The sequence below is a fragment of the Solanum lycopersicum genome, chromosome 9 (assembly GCF_036512215.1).
Source record: "Solanum lycopersicum chromosome 9, SLM_r2.1".
NCBI classification, from domain to species: Eukaryota; Viridiplantae; Streptophyta; class Magnoliopsida; order Solanales; family Solanaceae; genus Solanum; species Solanum lycopersicum.
In genome coordinates, this window is record NC_090808.1 from 6,956,787 (window position 1) to 6,974,716 (window position 17,930).

Consider the following 17,930-nt stretch of genomic DNA (forward strand, 5'->3'; position numbering starts at 1 on the left):
AAGTAGGCACATAAGAGTAGGTCAACCTGGGATCAAATAATATTGTAGCACCATGATTATAGATAAGGAAACTACTTGTGATAATTTAATCTGAGGCCTTTACCCCAAATATACTAGTATATCATAAAACTTTCTACGATCACCACTAGTTTAAGAGACACCACAAACAATGCCTCAATCCCCATTATCTCCCCCTTGGTAGTTCCTTTAGCACCATGTGAAGTACCCTGTGCCGATAGATTTGGCCTAGAAAGAGTAGTGTGATCCTGACTAGATCGTACAAGATTGACGTTTGGGTAATTCTTTACATGTTGCGCAAACTCCTCACCAATAAAAGAAACACAAAGACCTGAACCTCCCTGAGAGTACACAAAGATTGTGCATGATCTCCTTGACCTAATGATCATCCATGTATAACCTAACACATTTTACTAGGCCTGGATCAGCTAACACCATTTGTACTTTGAATAACGGCATGCACTAATCTACCCTAATAACCATATGAGCCTTAGCGTGAACAATCTCTACCTATAGATAAATGACTGTTCAACTGAACCTTGAGAGAAAACCTCTTGGTCCACAACCCTATCTAGCATGTGACATACTGTCACTCCTTGACCAACTTTATGATCTGCTCAAACTTTATGTGAATACTCGATATGGCATGTTAACCTTGCGTGTGCATTCCTCTCTCTCTCTCTCTCAGTCTCTCTCTCTCTCTCTCTCTCTCTCTCTTGTATCTGAAAACCTTTCTCTCTAGCACACACTCCTTTCTCTTCCTCTCTTGCAGGAAAGCCTCTCTATCTCTCTTGTTTGCCTACCTCTCTCTCTCCGTCTCTTTCTCTTTATCCCAAACAACTGTAGGTCAAAAATATTCCACAAAATAAGACAATAGAATTTTGTATCATGCACAAATGTATTTGTACTCCATATCAATTGGATCTGTATTATGTATAAATTGTGTTCTTTCATACAATAAATTCAATTTGTGATACAAATCCAGTGAATCAATTATATTTGTGATAAGACTTGATACAAAAAAAAAACAATATGCATTCATCCTCTATGTCAAATTTTTTGTGTATCAACTGTATTCAACAAATATATGTGAGAGATTTGTATTTTATATCAATTATATTTAGACAATTGTATTTGTGTTTTGTATTAACTGTATTAGTATTTTGTATTAATTGTTTTTGTGATACAACAAATGCAATATGTATTCATCCTCTTTCCTCCCACTTTTGTTCTCACTCACCTCTGTCCTTCCTGTATTGATATCAATCGTCTCTCTCCCTCCTCTCTCAGTCTCGCTCAGCTCTATCCTCGCTCTATCATTCTCTATCACCTCTCTCATCCTAACACGTAGCTAAAAAATATTTTTTCAGTAATTCTATTTATTTTTGAACAAATTAGTTGTATCAATCGTATGTTTGATACAATAAAATACAACACGTATTCAAACTCCCTCTTCTAGATAACGTGCACCTCTCTCCTCCCTCTTCTAGTCTTACTCACCGCTCCCCTCCCCCAAAAATGTGTTATGATTTGTAATTAAGGAAACTATACCCCTAGATCTCTTATTAACTCCTAAATATAATCACTTATTAAAAGCTTCCCACAATGGATTTAATTGAACAGAGGCCCAAACCGGCAAAAATTAAAATAAAAGAAGAGAACTAGAACCTATATAAATATTTAGACCACAAAATAGGAAAGTTCTCGACCCTTTCCATTCCACTCCTATCTACTCTGATGTCGGCTTCTTGAAGGCTTCATAGATGACGCATCTTCTTCTCAAACCTCAAGGATTCTACAAATTGATGAGGTTTATAAAATTAATATAGAAGAAGAAAATTAACAAATATATAACTATTTAGACCAAAAAATAGGGAAATTCTCGACCCCTTCCATTCTACTCCGATCTACTCTGATGTCGGCTTCTTGAAGGCTTCATAGATGAGGTGTCTTCTTCTCAAACCTAAGGATTCTAAAGTTTTATCAGGTTTATATGAAGCTTTTGGTCTTAACTTCGATATTTCATATATCGCAATATCGAGGAATTTGCGTCACTTTGTAAGCGACATCTAATAAGCTCACAGATGCCATGAAATCAATTCCTGTAAGTACATCATCAGTTCAAAGATCATGAAATCTCTGTGTAGTCAGTTTGTAAAGGTATGAGTTTCTCTTGTAGTTGTTAATGAGTTCATAAACTAGATCTACTTTTATTGCTAGAATTTATTTATTTGCAAATTCAGTAATTTTTTAAATAATATTGTTCTAACAGTTTTGTTCCTTTTATGTCTGCTAAAATTAAGTCTTTGATATATGCCTATGATCGTTCCATAGCTCGAGATAAACACTCTTTATATGTATAACAATAATATAATAAATCATAAAAAAAAATTCTCCAACAATCTTGACAATTCACATCGTTTTGCTTTCTTTCTTTTTTTCTTCTTAAATCAATTAAAAATTTGTTTCTTTATTCATATGACATTTTTGAGTTTATTAAAGGTATAACAATTACTCATATTTTAAAAGAAACTTATAGGAAATAAAATAAAATCAGTATCCCCTATCTTTGTATTCATTGTTGAAAATTGAGTCTTCATAAACACATTGTGTGTTAGAATTTCAAATTTAATTATATGCCTTTTTCAGATATTGATATTTGAAATTTATTTGCCAGATATAAATCGATTACGAATGAATAAGTCCAATGACAAGAATAAAGTGTGTGTATCACGAAAATCTTCTTCTTATGGCTCGGACTCGAGACCTCTGGTTAATATTGCAAGGGATTTAGACGATCCGTTCACATGTGATGCTGGTAGGCTTTTATGTCTTAATTCACTAATGTTTCATGAATTAGACTTAGATACTTTTTCTTGCTTCTAAATCTTCTCTTCTTCTTCTATTGTTCTTGAGCTCTGAGTATCAAATACATATAACACATATGAATCAATCATCAATTTAACACACATGCGTATTAGCTTTGACAATTAAACATAAATGGTCAAATACACATTTATATCAATTATTAACCAAAATTTATACACAGTTATACAAAGTATATAATTACATATACATTTTATAAAGGCCTTCTAAAATTGGGCTATTTCAATTTTAGCCATAGAAAAAATTTGACTACACCAACATATGCCTGCAACCCTTTATTAATTATTCTGGCCCAATCCAATTATCAAATTTACTTTTGAAGCATACAATTTATAATGCTTCATTAAAAACTTATAACCAAAAGTTACTCTCATCGAATGAAATTTTACTATTAAGGTCTTTCTAAAACTATTATTGGATAATTATAATCTTGATTCTTCGATAAATAATGATTTTTATCCTTTTCATATTTCAATGAAAAATATAACATAAAATAAAATAAAATATATGTATGTGGTCTTCAAATATCTTATATTTAAATTATTATAATTACAATAATCATATTTCCTCAAAAAAAGAATAGCATGAAAAATTTAACATATTACATGAATAATTCATTTAATTTGTGAAGATTGACAATTGGTCGAAAAATAAAAAGTTCATAGTTCTATTAATTAAAATTTATTTGGGTTGATTTAGATATTGTAAGCATCAAATTTAATATTCTTAACATGTCAAGGTCTAAAAATTAATCTTCTTTCTTCTTTCTTTATTTAGATCTTGAATTGGTCCTGTCCTAATCAGAACCTTAATATTCACATACTCAAGATATGATAATGCATCCATAAATACTTTTTTAGATGATAAAATTATTTTTTATATATTGATACTGTTAAAATAAGCATCTATATTATTAATGTAATTTAATTTTTTATAACATATTGTCTTTTTATATTTCAAATGACTGATTCCACTAATTATGAAATGCTTCAAATTATAAACATGTTTATGTATTCAATAATACAAATTCTTTAGAATCAAAAATAACTTTTTAACCTTTGAATTCATTATTCTTCTTCTTTTTGGGTTACTTATTTTGTATAAGAGAAAGGGAAAATGTACAAGTACCCACTCAACCTATGCCCGAATTCTCAGACACACACTTATACGATATTCAGGTCCTATTACCTTCTAAATTTATTTTACATATAATTTGCTACCCCTTTTAGGCGTACGTGGAACTATCTTGTGGGCCCAATGTGTTGACATTTTTTTTAAGAATTAGTACCACGTAGGCCGAAAAAGGATAGAAAATTATTTATAAAATAAATTCAGGGGGTTAATAGGACCTTAGTATAATATAAATATGTCTTTTGAATTTTGGACATAATTTGAAGGGTACTTATGCATTTTCCCTAAAAGAAACAGGTGGAGCATTTGGTAGTTAGGATGCCTTGTAGAGTTTTGCTTCTTTATTTCAAAATATGAAAAATTATTTATTGTTATTTTGTAACCTAATTTCTTATCCTCATTTAAGGCTTTTATTTCAAATAATCCAAAACTTAACCATTTAAGATTAAGCGGTTCAAGATCCACATGAAAGAAGTTAATTTTTGCTATCATCTATTACAATTTTTCATGATATAATATTAATACTTAAAATTTTACATGTAGATAATAGTTATAACTAAAATATACACAAAAAGTATTAATGGAGCTTATTCATATTACATATCTTAAAACAAATACTCAATCAAATTCAGTGATATCGCATGTTACATTGTGTGTATATATATATATATATATATATGTAGATATATACATATATATAATGTTTAAATCCTAATAAATAATTACATATAAGTGATACATTGATAATATGAAAGTACTAAAATTAGCAAGATAATTAGCGACATATTCGGTCATGAAGCACTATTGACAATGATATTCATCAAAAAATGGCTCTTCAAAAATGTTTTGAACGAAATTCATTAAAGTTGGCTTGTCATGAACCGATAGATTTTTGCTTGAAATTCCTTGACAACGAAGCTAATTTGCATAGGGAAGTCTGTTAAAATATGACATTTTATAAAATAGTGGTGGTCTAAAATACTTCATAGGAAAAAACAAGTATTTTAAAATATAAATTAAATTATTTCCAAATATACATAAGTTACATTACCTCTAGAAAAAATAATTCAAAACAAAAGTGTGACACCTGAATTCAAATGGACAATTTACAACTTAAGTTCACATTTATATATCCTTAGAGTACATAACATTTGCTCTTCACTCTATAAATAACCTCATGATTCAAGCACCTATTCCACACCCACACTCTTACTCCACAAGAAATTCTCTCCTTTTCTTTTAGTTAAAATCTAAAGTTTCTATTTCAGCCATACTAGAAAGTTTTCCTTTCTTTTTTATTTTTATTTTTGGGAAGTTGATTTTCTATTCGTGAAGAATATCAATCATTTTTTTTGAATTTTTATTGTATATTTCTTCAATTGTATCATTTGTACAAATGGATAATAGAGACAGTCAATATTTCAGCTATTATTCATCATCTTTCCCATTTCACAAACAATTTTTGGGACAAGAGGCGAATCCTGAAAATTTCCGCGAATGTATTCGCCAAGATTTATATGAATCTGATAATTTCCGTATGTACATTTACAAGGTACAAAAGTGCTCAAAACATTACTGTCATGATTGGACATCTTGCCCCTTTACCCATCATGGGGAAAAAGCACGTCGACGTGACCCGAGAAAATACAACTATTTTCCAATTTCTTGCCCAAGTTACAAATTCGAATCTTGCATAAAGGGAGATCATTGCGAATTGTGTCATGGAGTTTTTGAGTACTGGTTACACCCTGCAAAGTACAGGACCATTCTGTGCCAAGCTAGAACATCATGTAACAGACCAATTTGTTTCTTCGCACATACACTGAAAGAGCTTCGTCCGGAGACAAAGTACAATTGGTGTTATGTGTATCGATACCCTTTATACATCCAATCATATCCGGACATTATGATTGAAAATGGTGCAAATGGTAATTGGATGATCATTCCTTGTAACCCTCATCTACAACCACCACCTGATAATTTTTATGGTACTACCACTTTTGGACTTGGAAATTGTTCTAATCCTCAACAAATTCCTCTAAAAAATATGCCAACATTTGAGTTGTTTCCTCATCCTCCTCCTTCTACTCCCTCATCTTCTCAATCTCATTCAAAATTTGACTATAGGTTACATAATGAAAGTAATTTTTCACTTTTTTCCTCCAACCACACAAAGTTGATTGAGGAGATGAAAAATCTTGAGCTTGGGAGTGTTTCGTATGCTAAGATGAATAAAATACACGATGATCATGGGAAAAGGATTGTGGAGTAAGAGTTATGTGATTAAGAATTTCCAAATTACATTTATTGAGTTTCAGACTTGTTAGTGGAAGAATTTGAGGTTCAAGCTTGTAAATATTTTGTGCATGATATGTCACAGTAATTCATTTTTATTTTTATGTATTAATAGATAAATAATTTGAGATCATTTTAAAAGAAATTTATCAACTTCTAACTCTTTTAATAAATTTTTCATTTCTGTTTTTGTATGTATCTGATATTAATTTAGAGTGTGGTTTACAGGTTATTTTTTATCTTTACTTTGTATTTTTCATAGAATGTTTTACAAGAATATATAGTCTGTAATATTTTCTCTCAGTTTCATGGATCATTGACACACAAATATAGGAATGATAATGGGGCTGATTTGATGTGGGCCCTTGTGGATTTATGGTAATGTAGAGTGAGACAATTTTAAGGTTGTGTGTGGTGGAGGCATATACGGGGGAAGTTAAGGTTTTTTAAAACTAATGTGGGGTAGGACGGGGTGCGGGTCTATGCAGGTTTCTGCGGGTTAAAACTTAATTCTAACTTTTTACATTTTGTAAGAGTAAAAGAACACCCTTAACTGATAAGAATCATCGGACAAAATTTAAAAAAAAAGGCCAAATCATCTCTCTCTCTCTCTCTCTCTCTCTCACACACACACACACACACACACACACATCAAATCAAAATAGGTAAAAATGATGATATATAGTCATGCTCCTCTATTGAAATCATATATAGTAGTATTATATTTTTAAAAAGTATTTAAATATAGATGTGTGAATCCATACTTGAATTATAGTATAATGTTGTGCAATGATAATTGAGTGCACCTCTCTAAGAGAAGTTAGAAATTTGAATATTTTATTTGACAGAATGTGGTTAAACCGGACGAATTTATATCATAGATTTAACTTTCGGTAATAGTGCACCCATTATATCAAAATTTTGGATAAGCCTTTGGCTATATCGCCTAGGAATACCCACTTTGTGTGAAAAGAAGACTAGCACAGTTTTTCGTATAACATATAACACAAAAAAATTATATTTACATTAAAAGAATTATAAACATGAATTTTTCCTTTAGTTGGTATTAGAGAAATAACAAAAAAAAATAAGCGAAACGTTTTTGTTGCGGTATTAAGGGAGGGGTTGGGGTGGGGTGGGGTATGGGTGATTCATATCATTTAATTTTGGTTTATATGGTATCAATCACAATCTACAATGTCATCACAAAACTTCAAATAAATTAAAATAAAAATATTTCATAAATTAATTATTTATGTTAATATTAATTTTTAAAAATATATATATTAAATCCATGGAATCAATACATCTAAAAATAGACTATACCGACTAACAAACACCCCCCACATGTGAGAAGGAAAAACAAAGTTGTTGTTTGTGTAACATATAATACAAAGATATGATGTAAGTGTTAAAAAAGATAGAATCATGCATTTTTCCTTCAAATGGTTTTAGGATAAAACAAAAATAAAAAATAAATAAAAAAAGAGAGAAACAATCTATGTTGGGCTTGCGTATGAGGGGAGAGGTTTCAAATTTGTCAATTTTGACTTATATGATGACAAAAAAATTCAATAAATTAGGTAATTCATCAATCACATTTGCTTGTATAGGATGCACTATTTTTGCCTAAAAACCTCATCCACCAACAAGCAGTCAGCAGCCCAATTATTTTTTTAACCAAAAAATTGCCTAAGACCTATATTTTAATGAATTAGTCTTGGACCATAGAGGCCCACAACGATCTGCATGAAATAGAAACAAAATAAAGGCCCAAAACTTATTTGCCCTAAAAGAGACAAAAGAATAACCAATAACAACAAAAATGTATCAGGTGATAACATTCTTTGATATGCCCAAACTATATCTTTTTTAAGAAGTTTAAGACGATAGCTGTTAATTATAGAATTCAACTAGGGTGGGGTCAAATTCAACAGCAAATACGGTGAAAACTAAGCCTAACGTGGTTATCTTATTATTATTTGATTATTTCCATATGGAGGGGTTTGTGAAAATTATATATCTATCTATATCAATTGTAATCAAATAAGAATAATAATATTTCAATAAAATAGAGTCAATTAATTAAAGATACTAGGGTTGCTATAACCATGATTTCAAGAAAAACTCGAATATCTAATGGCATTATACTCTTCTAGTGCTAAGTGTGCAAGATATCAATTAGAAATTTCCTTTTTTTTTGTAACCTAATTAGATGAACATCACTCTCATTCTTTCAGACAACGAGTTACAACAATAAAATTGTATTAGAACCCGAAATAAGACGTGATGACACTTTTATATTCCCACCAAGAAAATTTAGCCTTAACCAAGCAAATATAATAGAAAATGGAAATACAATAAAGTAGAACAAGAAAAGAGAAGAAGACTTATTCATTCTAAACAATACCCCAAAATTTGGTTGTCATGTGTACGAGCCACTACATACATAAGTGCTAATTTAAGAAATAAGTATAAGTCTCAATCTTTGTTTTTCAAATAGAACAAAGTGTAAGAAAAGGAAAAAGATGGCTCGTTGGATGAAAAGGATCTACCTCTTCAAGTCCTACACAAGCCTCGAGTTCAAAAAAGGAGCAACAAATCAACAAGCCGATCTGAGCTCGTATTCTACACAAGTGTAGAAGCAAGGGGTGAGTAACAACAACGCGAGACGCGACAAGAAACCTACTTAAAATAGTAACTATCCTGAAAATGAATATACCGTACACTCTAAGTGAACCTCCTCAAACTACAACCTGCAAAGAAATCAACCTAGCCTAGAAATTCTATAAAACACGACTCATAGGCTTAATATTCTCCATTCAAAAATCTTCACAATTCAACAATCAAATAGTTCAAATAAGTCAATCTCAATGTCAAGTAGTTTAATTACACACAACAAGTACATCAATTAAAATTAGTAAACAATACGCACATAGACAATTCTGACATTAGTTCACAATGACCAATGTCTCGCCGGAACCATTTCTCATCGGCACAATATAACTAAATGAAAAATTTCCTATAGGCTTTATAAAAACTTTTGTTAAATGACCTCGACATTATAACGCTTGTCGGCAAGTGACCTCGGCTTAATAACACTTGCCGTCAAAGACCTCAACATAATATAATTCACTTGCAAAGACCTCGACATTACAATCATCACATGTCTCCTTCTAGTGTTCAACGATCAAATCGTACAAGCAATATAACACCATATAGAAGATATAACAACTTGCAAAATTCAAGTTCACATTCACGCTTTCAAGCATTACAATAATCGATCAGTGTGGGTTACATTAAGGTAGTTCACATCATCATGTTTAACACATAGGATTTTTTATTTAAACCCTTTATAATTCAATTAGATGTATTAATGGACAATTTAAACCCTTCACCTCATATCCATTACTCCCAACACAAAAAATCAATGAAGGAAGCATATGAAATTCAACGTGAATACAAGGTTTAAGAGGTCACTTGCCTTAAATCAATCAAAAATCACTCCAATAGCTGAGTCTTCCCCTTTGGAATCATTTCCAAAGCCGCAAAATCTACATAAAATAAAGTCTTCACAATAAATTTCCTAAAAAAACAATACCCACACCAATCATTTTAAAAGGTAGGTCAATCAACACAAAACTCAATACAAAGGTTAATATTTGAATATGAAATTTAATACATGAAAGCATTACTCAAGGCCTTAGGAACTCATAGGGGAAAATCATTTTGAAAAAAGGAATTAAATTCAGTTCAGAACTCCATTTTGTCAAGAACTTGGGTTCTTGAAACCTTCTCATTAACCCACCAAAATCCCAAAATTTGTTGTGAAAACTTATAATTAATCAATGAAAAATGAAGGTTTAGGATCAAGAGCATATAACCCAAATGATCTAGCACCAAAAATCCTTTCAAAATTCGCCACCAAGGGTTCCTCAAGTTTAAAAAAATGTTGAAATAGGGTTTAAACCCGAAAATGAGCAGCAAAACACCTCTCTGAAGTCGCACAAGCGACCACGGGTCCACATAAGCAAACCCTGCCCTAAATGTGGGGGTTGCTTAAGCACAACGTTCTTCGCAAAAGAGAAGGTCGCCTAAGTGACATACATATAGTTGAAGCAAAGTTCGCTTAAGAGGATGGCCTTCTCATAAGTTAAACCTGCATAATCAACAACTTCGGACGATTTCCAAAACAAAGAGAGGACCCTCAAGATTCGTTTAGTACCTCGTACACACAAAACTTATATATGATTCAATTATTCAAGAAGTTCAGACTGAATGTAACCACCAAGAAATAAATCCAATGTCTCTTTAACCTGAAATCCTTAGAAATCATAATAAACTTACACCTAAAAAGGCTAAAACAAGCTCGAGAATTCTTTCAAATCAAACAAGAACTCACCTAGGCCTCAAATATTCCCCCAAATCCAACGGGACTCTAGAATATCAATCGGAGTATCCAAACATTGAATCGACCAAAGTAAACCTTAAGGCTAAATTTTCATAAATTCACAACTTATATCCTAAACTCCTCAAAAAGACTAAGAATCTGAAACCAAAAACTTTCATGTATCAAATGACACATTTAGAGACTGATGGAATTGACGAAGTTCTATTCTGACACCTCAAACTCCAAAAGACACCAAAATTCACTTAATAATATTTCCTTTAAAACTCACAAACTTACCAAATTTTCAAATTTTAACTCGAAGTTTGAAACCAACCTTTATAAATCAATCAAAAATGATTTAGGGTCGATAATGGTAGGGGCAAAATGATAATTTCACAAAATTTTCCAAAAATGATAGACCGATTCATTACAAATTGACTATATCCTCATAGCTAGTTCCTAAATGGAATAGATTACAAGGGAAGTGATGTAATTTTAGAATGTATGGCTAGTTACTTAATGGAAAATAGTCTTAAGTAGGTGTCACAATCCGAGATCCCGCCTAGACTTGATATGGAACCTAATCTAACCACATGGCATACCATAAAACTAATATGACATATAGAACTGAACAAACATGTGTCACACCCTAATTGTAAGGGGAGAAATAGAAACCTTATGATAAAACATAGGTCTAAGCCGACCTTGTTGAACCACTTATTAAAAGCGCCTGGCATCCACAAACATTTAACAAAAAAACAAGTATATGTTGTCTTTAAAATAAGTTATCGGCCATCAAGGCCCTTATCAACAACTCTGTAAAATATTTAAAAACTACTTATAAAAGTTTATGTAAAACAATGACTAGCTAGCATAAAAGCATGTTTTGGACGTCGAGGCCACCATTGTATCTAAGAAAGCATAAGCACTATGTGGGCCATCAAAGACAACAGGTAAGGACGTCAATACAAAATGATGTACTAATCATGTTAGGTGAACTGAAAGTTGAAATTGAAGTATAAATAGTGAATGAAAATGGTAAGGGTAAAATCGAGGCACAATACCTTAGCTCCCTATAAAATTAATATATTAGAACATAACAAGCAATAACCTGTACTGACCCCATAATCTCGATAGGTACAAATAACACACAATCCATTTAGGTCCTAACAAGGGAAAACGATCGCTAAATATGCATACTATCCCCTTACATGGATCTGAATGTTAATTTGATCAGAACTCTTTGAATTGCAGGTTCCATTAATCAACACAAATCTGAGGTTTATTGGTGAAAAACATATATGTTTTGCGAATATATATTTCCCCATAGGTGAGCCATGAATCAATGCTATTTTAGGCTTAGTGGTACAATACATCTATGATGTCCCAAAACTGAACCTTTCCAGCCCATAGTCACGGTCTACCGCCCCGTAGGCTCGATCAACTAGGCCCAAAGGCTTGGTCTACTCAGCCTATAGGCTCAATATAAGAATCAATTTGTATTCTTTATAACTCTGCAATGTCAATTTTGGCTGAGGCCAAAACAAGCTCATATGCGAAAACAGTCAACATTACGTTACAACAATAACAAGTAAACATAATTAATCAGAAAAAAAATAACATGCTTTTTAGGCAACTAAATAACAAGTAGAGTGTTGCTAATAGACATTATATCATATGGTCGTAGCCAACTAATCAAGACAGGGCTACCGATCAACGAACAATAATACCATACCCATCACAATATTAAGACATTAGGCTCATGCTAAAAGAGAAATAATCAGATTAAAATACCTTTTAACAAATTTCCAAAAAGTTGTTTATTTTATGCTTGGCCAACCAAAGTAACGCAATAATGTGAAAATCAACAAGGTTGTAAGAATGAACCATAAGTAATTAATAAGACATTAATGCCACCCTTGTAACGAGCGTAGTCAAAACCATAAAATGAAGCCTAAACAACAATAATTAGCAGTGAAATCCATTAATGACATTCTAACAAGTCTCAAAGGATCACAAGCTCTAGATTCAACATAACTAGGCGTGCTTTAGTCGTTCAATCCAATAACCATCGTACGCCACTCCAGTAGGAATCACACAAAACCCCAATAACCTCCAGCACCTTAACATCATCAATAAACAACAATAACACTGAAACCAAATAAGACAAAAGGTCTTCCCACAACCGCAATATCAAAAACACCAAAACGTAACTCGAAGTTGCAAAAATGATACTACGACATGGAACTAGAAAGGAGGGTTGTAAAAATAAGATTACCTCCAAAAAATGACTGAAATAATAATACAAAGATTCTACCTCTTTGCAACATGAACAACTGGAGCCCAAATCAACAAAAAAAATTATACTACAACGTTGAGCTTACAACGTAGAGAAACTTTCGAGTCGAAATAATCAACACCCATGGAGGATTTAGTTGGTTGAGTTCTAATTTTTCTGTGGGGTTTTGATTAGTTTTAATCAAAAAAATGAAGGATATGGATGTATTTAAAGAATGAACGACTTAGACACTGGGGACCCACTTTGGCGTATCTGCCTGCACAGTCTAACGGAAACTTACACATCTCTCAATTGTGAAGTCATATTGATGAAAGGTTCAATGCGTTGGAAACTAGACTCGTCAACATTCAATTTGATATTTCATGGTTATTCTAATTATTTATATATTATTTCTTACAATTTAACCCTATATTACCAAGAATTCCTCAACGACATTTATAATAACTTTTTACGCTTTTATTTTCCAACTTTCTTGAACTTAAAACTCAAAGTACAAACATTATGCACTAAAATTACTCATGTAACATCCTTTCTAATATTGTAGGTAGTCTAAGAATTATCCCAAAAGTAAGAGTTAATTCCAACGTTCAAACGGGCGATGTGTCACAACATGAATATAGGAAATAAAGTCTTAAATGTCTTGACATATTGTAATGACCTGTTTAGTCGTTTGAGTAGGTAAAATTACTTTTGTTTATAACTGACAGTGTCGACGGATCACACGATGGACCGTCATGGTCACGACGAACCGTCGAGTGTCTCCGTGCCAAAACACTTAAACTTGAAATTTGGGTACGGGAAATCAACTCTTTGAACTTCACGACAACATGGCAGCACGGACCGTTGTAGGCACGACGGACCATCACAGAGCTCTTAAATGAAATTGAATCTTTGAACTCTGTGACGAATCTGTAGGACGGACCGTCGCAGGCATGACAGGCCGTCACGGGCTGCGTAACCCTTACTGGGTCGGATTTCTTCTAAAGTTTTAAAAGGGCATTTTGGACTACTTATAACAAACTGTATGAAATTAGGGGATAAGTTTAATAACTTATTTACTTGGGGGTTAAAGGAGATAACCTTGAAATAAATAGTGGGTTACTTTTATCACCTTTTATACTTAATTATATGATAATTAGGGTAAAAGAAAAAGAGTTTGAATAAGGAAAAATAAAAGTAAGAAAGAAATGGAAGAACGAGCGAGAAAGAGAGAACGAAGAGGAAAGCAAAGGCATTGAGAAGTAGCTTGATTGATCATGATTCTTTGGTCGAGGTAGGTTATGGTTTATGCTATTTCATAGTAAACTCTAAATAGCGATTGATATGTGTTGGGTGGTATTGTAAAGTCTTCTATATGCTTAATTGTGTTGTTGCATGTTGTGATTATGTAAATGGTGATGGATTATAAGGATGATAATGTGGAATCTTAAAAACCTTAAATCCACTCTATTAATGATGATGCCTTGATATAAAAGAAGGCTTGATGAAATAAAAGAAAGAGGTTAATGGATCGGGTGTCACGAACTGACACGTAGTACTAGGGGATCGGGTGTCACGAATTGACATGTAGTATTAGGGGATCGGGTGTCACGAACCAACACGTAGTATTAGGGGATCGGGTGTCACGAACCGACACGTAGTATTAGGGGGTCAGGTGTTACGAACCGACACGTAGTATTAGGGGATGGGGTGTCACGAACCGACACGTAGTATTAGGGGATCGGACTGTCACGTTCGAATACAAGAGGAATAAAGGGATTGAATCTGGAATTATGTAAATGTAATTAAATTCAAAGAACCTATTTCCTAAATGAGTATGGTGTGGAGGCTTGAATCCTCATAGATGTACTTGGTGTTGTTGTCAATGGTTCTTGTACTTGTTGTTGCCATCTGTTAAGTATTATGGTTGATTTTACACTATTGTTTAATATATATTGATTTCTATTTTGAGTTGGCCGATGATATCTACTCAGTACTTGTGCCTTGTACTGACCCCTACTTGTGATTTTCTTCTTTCTTATTTGTGGAGTGCAGCAAACGTACCATCGACTTCAACCCAAACGCAACTCTAGCTAGTCTTCAGCTTATCAGATTTCAGGGTGAGCTACTGTTTCTAGCTCGGACTGGACTCTCTCCTTCACGTCCTGATGTCTTGAAGTTCGGACATGGACCATCTCTTTTATTTGTTTTAGTTTCTTGAATACTCTTAGAGTTAGAAATTTGAGGATAGATGTTCTTGGTGTGATGACGTCCAGATTTTGGGAATAATAAGTATTGAGTTTTAAGTCTTCCGCATTATATTCTGTTTATTATGGTTGAAATGTTGGGGTTTAGATTGGTTGGTTCGCTCACTTAGGAGGATAAGTGTGGGTGCCACTCACGGCTCGTTTTGGGTCGTGACAAACTTGGTATCAGAGCATTAGGTTCTTTGGTCTCATCACACAAGAGCGAGTCTAGTAGTGTTTTGAGGAACGGTAGGGGGACGCCTTTACTTTTCTTTGAGAGGCTATAAGACTTTAGGAAAATTCCATTCTTTCTTTCTTTCGTGCTATTACTTGGATCCAATTGGTATCTAGGTGATACAAATTGGTATCTGACCATCTTCACTCTATTTCAGGATAGTTAGAACTAGAACAACAACTGCGCCAACACCAACACCGGCAAGACAAGATGCGTCTGAACCAGCCACTGAGGCTGTAGTTTGAAGAGGAGAAGTGGCAAGAGGTCGTGGTATAGGTCGCGGGAGGATGTCCTCTAGAGGAAGAGGACAAGCACCTGGCCCAGCTAGTACTAGGGCAGTGACTCCTCCATCGACTGAGGATGTAGTAAGAGAGGGTGAGGAAGGGGAGAATGAGCAAGTGCAGAATGAGGAATTACCACCCCAACCTACCCCAGAGATGATTAATCAGGTTCTTGCTTATCTTAGCGGGTTATCCGATCAAGTCCAAGCACCTCCAGTGTTTTCTGTACCAGCACCTCAGGCTCCGGGAGAACAATATGCAGCTGCTGTGGTTCCCCGCATGGATGCCTCATTGGAAATAGGCACGTTTTCTTTGTTGACTACAGGGCCTATAATGACAAGTGATCAGCATGAACTTTTCACTAAGTTCTTGAAGTTGAAACCTCTAGTTTTAAAGGGTGCTGAATCTGAGGATGCCTATGATTTTCTGGTTGATTGTCATGATCTACTACATAAGATGGGCATAGTAGAACGATTTGGCATTGAGTTTGTGACCTATCAGTTTCAGGGGAACGCTAAAATGTGGTGGCGGTCATATGTTGAGTGTCAACCAGCACAGGCACCACCTATGACTTGGGCATCATTCTCTAGCTTGTTCATGGAGAAGTATATACCCCGGACTTTGAGGGATATGAGGAGAGATGAGTTCCTGAGCCAAGAGTAAGGCAGGATGTCGGTTACTGCATATGAGGCTAAGTTTCGTGCATTATCCAGGTATGCCACCCAGCTTTGCTTCAGTCCACAAGAGCGGATTCGCCGTTTTGTGAAGGGATTGAGGTCAGATTTGCAGATTCCAGCCTTAGAGGTAGCCACTGCAGCAAAATCCTTTCAGGAATTGGTAGACTTTGTGATAGAGGTGGAAGGAGTGAAGCCAGACGACTTCACCATGACATCAACACCGAAGAAGTTTCGTAAGGGAGGCGAGTTTAGTGGTTCTTACTCCAGAGGGCAGAGTTCAGGAGGTTTCCCAGCACGACCCATTCAGTCTTCACTGTAGGCTGTAGTTGGGGGTCCACTGCAGACCGGTCAACATTTCTCTAAGTCAGGAGGTTATCCCCAGACTCCGTCATTCTCACAGAGACCTATGCCTGACCCCAGAGAGTGTTATGGATGCGGAAAGACTGTACATATTCAGAGGTTTTGTCCAAAACAGAGTTACAGACCCCCAATAGTCAGAGGTAGAGTTGGTCATGGGAGTGGCCACCATTCTGGAGGACGTGGTGGTCAAGGTAATTGTATTCACCAAACCGACCGGGGTGGCGGGCAAACCGGAGCGACTGCAGCACAACATGGTAGGGACAACAGACAGACAGGTGATAGGGCCCATTGTTATGCTTTCCCAGGGAGGTCTTAAGCAGAGACATCTGATGTTGTTATCACAGGTAACCTTTTGGTTTGTGAGTGCATGGCTTCTGTATTATTTGATCCTAGATCCACATTTTCATATGTATCTTCCTCATTTGCTACTGGTTTTGATTAAATTGTGATTTGCTTGACATGCCTATTCGTGTTTCTACTCCGGTGGGTGAGTCTGTGATAGTTGAAAAGGTGTATAGGTCTTGTCTTGTGACTTTTGTGGGGAGCAATACTCACGTAGACTTGGTTATCCTAGAAATGGTTGACTTCGATGTAATTCTGGGTATGACTTGGCTTTCTCCAAATTTTGCAATCTTAGATTGTAATGCTAAAACCGTAACGTTGGCCAAGCCTAAGACAGATCCGTTAGTATGGGAGAGTGACTACACTTCAACTCCACTTCGTATCATCTCCTTTCATCGTGCTAAGAGAATGGTTAGTAAAGGGTGTTTAGCTTTTTTGGCACACCTCAGGGATGATACTACCCAAGTACCTTCAATTGAGTCTGTTTCGATAGTCCGTGAGTTTCTGGATGTGTTTCCTGCAGACCCTCCTGGTATGCCACCGGATAGAGATATTGATTTCTGTATTAATCTGGAGCCGGGTACTCGCCCCATTTCCATACCCCCTTTTAGAATGGCTCCCGCTGAGTTAAGAGAGTTAAAAGCCCAACTCCAAGAGTTGTTAAGCAAAGGCTTTATTAGACCAAGTTCATCCCCTTGGGGTGCTCCTGTTTTGTTTATGAAGAAGAAGGATGGAAGTTTTCGGATGTGCATAGACTACAGGCAACTGAATAAGGTAACCATTAAGAACAA

The 17,930-nt window shown here is 34.5% G+C and overlaps 1 long non-coding RNA gene across 2 annotated transcripts; it reads left to right on the plus strand.

The window, feature by feature from the left end:
* The first annotated feature begins 1,163 nt into the window (after positions 1-1,163).
* Positions 1,164-6,455, plus strand: LOC104649048 (uncharacterized). 2 transcript variants are annotated; one of them, XR_011211724.1, is made up of 3 exons: positions 1,164-2,178; positions 2,696-2,836; positions 5,588-6,455. It is a non-coding gene; the product is annotated as an uncharacterized lncRNA (long non-coding RNA). The 2 variants fall into 2 exon arrangements; XR_011211723.1 differs by lacking the exon at positions 5,588-6,455 and having other exon boundaries at positions 2,696-2,921.
* Positions 6,456-17,930: the final 11,475 nt, after the last annotated feature.